Below are 6164 nucleotides of genomic sequence, written 5' to 3' on the forward strand. Positions count from 1 at the left end.
TTTGTTTCTTTCTCTCTTTCTCTCTTCCTTCCTTCCTTCCTTCCTTCCTTCCTTCCTTCCTTCCTTCCTTCCTTCCTTCCTTCCTTCCTTCCTCCCTTCCTCCCTCCCTCCTTTCTTTCTTTCTTTCTTTCTTTCTTTCTTTCTCTTTCTTTCTTTCTTTCTTTCTTTCTTTCTTTCTTTCTTTCTTTCTTTCTTTCTTTCTTTCTTTCTTTCTTTCTTTCTTTCTTTCTTTCTTTCTTTTCTTTCCTTCTTTCTTTTCTTTCTTGTCTTTGTATCCCCAGTGTCTGACACACTGTAGATACTTAATAAATGCTTGTTAATCTGAATAATAATAATCTGAATGATCAGCAGTTATTTTCCCCATCATCCTGGTGCCCCTATGGTTCCCCTCAGCTCCATGACACACTTGGATCCCAGGTTAGGAATAATGCCTTCTAAGAACACACATTTTTCTTAAGACAGAAGAAAAAAGAGCATCTTGGGACCCACCGTAGTCTTAAGTTTTGTGCAGAAACCAGAAGCAATGGGTCAAGACTTACAAAGCCCAGCAACAGAAACAGAAACATCAGCTCTGGGATGAAGATATTCACCGAAGGAAATTTGATTTGTTTACCAGTTGTGGGACTGCATTACTATGCAACAGTGAATCCAACCAGGAATTCTAGTCATTAAGAATTTGAATAATCAATCACAGTGACTGTGGACACACATATTCTCCCTCCCACCTCCATGTTGTGGTAGGCAGAGCTAACTGTAAACTGGATCTTACTCCCATTAAATAATTGAAGCCTAGGATCAGAGAACTGTGGCCTTGGCAGGTACCTTGGACAGAGCTCCTCTATTGAGATACAAACTGCCTGACTTACAACAACAAAACACCATGCGATGCATTGAATACTGCAAGGTCTGCAAAGTACTTTAGATGCATTTTATCACTTGGTCCTCCCAACCACCCTGCATGGAAGATGCTAAGGCTTTTATTGCCCCCATTTTATAGATGAGGAAATTGAGGCACAGAGAAGTTAAGAAGTTTGCCTGTGGTCACACATCTAGTATGTATCTGAGGTGAGATTCAAGTCCAGGTTCCTCCTAGCACCAGAGCCTGTGTGCATCCCACTACTCTATAGAGGCAGTTGGGTAGTGTCGTAGAGAGAGTGTTACAAGTGGAGTTAAGAAGACCTGAGTTAGTTTAGCTCTTCTAGCTTTCTGAGCTTGGTCAAGTCACCTAATTTTCTGTCTTGGTTTCTACTGTGATAAAAGGGGGACAATAATAACACCTGTCTATGGTGAGGAACAAATGAAACAACATTTTCCAAGTAACTTATAAAGTGCTTCTATATGGGCTAGTTGTTATTATTGCTGGGGCAGCTAGGTAGCATGATAGTGTATAGAAGACTGGGCCTGGAATCAAGAAGGCTCCTCTTCCTGAGGTCAAATCTGGCCTCAGACAATTACTAACTGTGTGACCCTAGGCAAGTCACCTAACTTTATTTACTTTTATTTAAACTCAGTTTTCTCACTTGTAAAATTAGTTGGAGAGGGAAATGGCAAACCACTCCAGTATCTTTGCCAAGAAAACAAAAAATGGGGGTCACAAAAGGTCAGACATAATTATTATTGTTGTTGTTGTTGTTTTGGGGTTGAAATGGATAGAGTAATCAATGGGTTTGGGATCTGCTCATTCAGCCAGTTCTGAATACAACTAATAAGTATCCTTTCCACCTGGCTATTGTAAGAATCTAAAATGTAAAATAACTGCTTGAAATCTAGGTGTCTTGGGGACAGAGCAAAGATGGTGGATTAAAAGCAGGAACTAGCTTCAGCTCCTGCACCTATCACCTCCAATACTTGTAAAATATGACTCTAAACAAATTTTAGAGCTACAGAACCCACAAAGTGACAGAGAGAAACAAATCTCCCACTGAAGGCAGACTGGAAGGCCTACAGGAAGGGTCTATTGCACCAGGCTGGGAGCCACGTGCAGTCCCACATGACCTGGGGCACCCAGACCAGTGGCACAGACCAGCCAGAGCAGACATCAAGAGAGTGAATCACCAGAAGCTGTGGTGGTTTCCAGACTTCTCAACCCATAAATGCCAAAAAGAAAGTAAAAGATCAGTCAGGAACTCTGGTGGAACTGGGTGGAGAAGAGCATGGTCTGGCCTCTGCTCCTGGGGCAGAAGGTGGTGGCTGCACAGTAGTTACAGCTGCTGCTGCATGGCTTCTTCAGGAGCTCCTGGCCTGCAGATAGTAGGGGCACCAAGAGACCATTCAGAGGCTGCTTGGATCTGGGTCTAGTCTTGGGTGGTGGTCCTGGGGAGTGTGGCCAGTAAGGCAGAGGGGTGGCTGTGGAGAGGGTGCCCTCCTCACAGCTCTGACAACTGCAAAAAACCCAGCAATTTGGGACACAGCTCTCTCCACTCTGGAAGCAGAGTTCTACCATGGCCAAGAGCTCAAAAGTGAGGTAACTGGCTGGCAAGATGAACAAGTAGAGGAAGCACAAATAGACATAGAATCCTTTTTTGGGAACAAAAAGGATCCAAACATGTAACCAGAAGAAGACAAAGTAAAAACTCCTGCATCAAAAGCTTCCAAGAAAAATATGAATTGGTTACAGGCCATGGAGGAGCTCAAGAAAGATTTTGAAATTCAAGTAAGAGAAGCAGAGGAAAAATTGGGAAGAGAGACGAGACTGATACAAGAAAATCATGAAAATTGAGTCAACAGCCTGCTAAAGGAGACTCAAAAATGCTCTGAAGAAAATAACACCTTAAAAAATAGACTAACTGAAATGGCAAAAGAGGCCCAAAAAGTCAATTAGGAGAAGAATGCCTTAAAAAGCTGAATTGACCAGATGGAAAAGGAATTTAAAAAACTCACCAAAGAGAATAATTCCTTCAAAATTAGACTGGAGCAAATGAAAGCTAATGACTTTATGAGAAATCAAGATACTATAAAACAGATTCAAACAAATGAAAAAAATAGAAGGCAATGTGAAATATCTCATTGGAAAAACCACTGACCTGGAAAATTGATCCAGGAAAGATAATTTAAAAATTATTGGACTACCTGAAGGCCATGATCAAAAAAGAGGCTAGAAATCATTCATCAAGAAATTCTCAAGGAATATTGCCCTGATATTCTAGAATCAGAGGGCAAAATAGAAATGGAAGGAATTCATGATTGCCTCTTGAAAAAGATCCCAAAAAGAAAACTCCTAGGAATATTATAGCCAAATTCCAAAGTTCCCAGGTCAAGGAGAAAATACTGCAAGCAATCAGGAAGAAACAATTTGAATATTGTGGAAACACAACCAGGGTAACACAAGATCCAGGAGCTTCTACATTAAGGGATTGAAGGGCTTGGAATATGATATTCCAGAGGTCAAAGGAGCTAGGACTAAAACCAAGAATCACCTACCCAGCAAAACTGAATAAAATGCTACAGGAAAAAATATGGTAATTCAATGAAATAGAGGGCTTTTAAGCATTCTTTTTTTTTTTTTAAAGCAATCGGGGTTAAGTAACTTGCTCAAGGTTACATGGCCAGTTATTTCTGGGTGTGGTGCTGAGTGTCTGAGCCCGGGATTCGATCTCTAGGTTGTCCCAACACTGGAGCCGGTGCTCTTACTTGCTGAGCCACCTGGCCGCCCCTAAGCAATTGGGGTTAAGTAACTTGCTCAAGGTTGCACGGCCAGGTGTTTCTAGGTGGGTGCTAAGTGTCTGAGCCCAGGATTCGATCTCCAGGTCTATCTCAACACTGGAGCCTGTGCTCTTACTCGCTGTGCTACCTGGCCGCCCCCAAGCATTCTTGATTAAAAAAACTTGAGGTGAATAGAAAATTTGACTTTCAACTAAAAAAAACAAGAGAAGCATGAGAAGGTAAACAGGAAAAAGAAATCATAAGTAACTTATTAAAGTTGAACTATTTACATTCCTGCATGAAAAAACAATAATTATAACTCATGAGACTTTTCTCAGTATGAGAATAGTTGAAGGGAATAGATATGTATATATATGCATACATATATGTGTATGTGTAATACATGTGTATAAATACATATGTAAGTGTGTGTACATGTATACATAGATAGAGGGCATGATGAGTTGAATAGGAAGGGATGATATCTAAAAAAGTAAAATTAAGAGGTGAGAGAGGAATTTATTGGAAGAAGAAGAAAGGGAGTGATAGATTAGGGTAAATTATGTCATGTAAAAGAGTCAAGAGAAAACTGCTACAATTGAGGGGAAGAGCAGGAAGGTGAAAGGGAATGGATCAACCTTACTCTCATTGAATTTGGCTTAAGGAGGGAATAACATACACACTCAATTGGGTATCTTACCCTACAGAAAAATAGGGGGAAGGGGATAGGAGGGGGAGGATAGAAGGGAGGGAAGATTGGGGGAAAGGGTAGTTAGAAGCAAACACTTTTGAAAAGGGATAGGGTCAAAGAAGAAAATAGAATAAGTGGGGGATGGGATAGGATGGAGGGAAAAATAGTTAGTTTTTCACAATATAACTGCTATGGAAATGTTTTGCATAACTACACATGTATAACCCATAGTGAATTGTTTATCTTTACATTGGGGGTGGGTGAGGAGGGAAGAAGGGAAAGAATCTGGAAGTCAAATTTTTAAAAACAAATGTTTAAAAAAATTGGGTTTTACATGCAACTGGGAAATAAGACATATAGGCACTGGGGTATAGAAATCCATCTTTCACTACTAGTAAATTGGGGGAGATGGGGGAAGATATGAGAGAGCAGATTGGGGGAAGAGGTATTCAGTAAGCTTGTTATCTGGGGATGAGGGGTAGGGGAAAGATAGGGAGAAAATTTGTAACTCAAAATCTTGTGGAAATGAATGTTGAGAACTAAAAATAAATAAATAAAAGTTTAATAAAAAAAAAAAAAGAGATATAGGTGTGTTATGTCCAATTGCCAGCATTTCTTTGACCTCACCTAGGAAACTTGTTACTTTTAAATTTCATGGATTCAGTATTTTTAATTTGTCCTGACTCAGCATTTGAAAACGTGCTTATGTAGGGAATTTCTATTTTTACCTAAGTCAGCAAAAATTTAAATCTCCTGAGTAGACACTATTTTTACCTGAATCAGCACTTATTAATTCTCCTGACTCAGCACTTTTGAATGGCCCTGATTGACCATTGAAAAAATCTGCTTGCATCAGCAATTTTTTCTTCCTAAATAGGCACTTTTAAATTCTCCTCTTAAATTTGAAATTTTACTTTTATTTGACTCAGCAATTTTGTTTTCCCCTAAATAATTTAATCTCACCTAATTTGGCACTTTCATTTTCAGGTTATAGAGCATGTGATCTTTCCTTGATTCAAAGCAATTAAATATATCAATTTTAATATGTTTGCCTTGATTACTGGGGCAATGATAAACAAAAAATCTGAGACTTAAAGGTTGTCTGGAGCCAGAGAAAGGACCAGGGGAAGATTAACAGTATTGACTAGGCTGACAAATCAAGGTGGCAAACAGTGTACTTTGTGGAAGAAAATGGCACATTAATTTCAATTGAGGAAAAAAGAGAGGTTGAGAGGACTCCTTATCTATATCTTGGTATAGATGAAAGAGCTTTGGTTACCAGGGTTTTTTTTTTACTTCTTCATAGCTGTTTAACACCATGGATGAATTGTTTAGCTTCTCTGAGCCTCAGTTTCCCCATCTGTAAAATAGTGGCAATAATACTTGTACCACCTATATCACAGGGAAAGGGAAATGCTTTGTAAATCTTTAAGTGCCTTTAAAATGTGGGCTATGATTATTGTCAGCTTTTGTTTCCAGGAACATAATAACCAGCAGCAAATGCCTAGCTTGGTGATGTGTGCCTGCCCTATGGATTCTCTAAGGTGATGGCCTCTGTGCTAATGAGTGACTGGAGATACCTTAGATCTTTGCTCCAGTGTTCACTGTGAGTTTTCTGCTTAATTAAGTCAGACCAGAAGCTGCTTACTGACACATTTAGAAGTTTAACCTAGATGATAACTTTTAAATCTACCTGATTTGGCTTTTATTTTCCCTTGATTCAGCACTTTTATTTTCATAGCATCAGAGAAGTAAACTCTCTTCCCCACCCTCTCTTCTTCCTTCCTTCCTTCCTTCCTTCCTTCCTTCCTTCCTTCCTTCCTTCCTTCCT

General features: G+C 39.5%; 1 protein-coding gene across 1 annotated transcript in view; it reads left to right on the forward strand.

Annotated features, from left to right (window-relative positions):
* CPNE4 (copine 4) overlaps positions 1-6164 on the forward strand; it is a 679918-nt gene that overhangs the window by 143910 nt on the left and 529844 nt on the right. The gene's annotated exons all lie outside the window — the stretch shown is intronic.

This window comes from Petaurus breviceps, unplaced genomic scaffold (assembly GCF_028583685.1).
Source record: "Petaurus breviceps papuanus isolate PSGF00001 unplaced genomic scaffold, PetGlider_PUasm1.0 185, whole genome shotgun sequence".
NCBI classification, from domain to species: domain Eukaryota; kingdom Metazoa; phylum Chordata; class Mammalia; order Diprotodontia; family Petauridae; genus Petaurus; species Petaurus breviceps.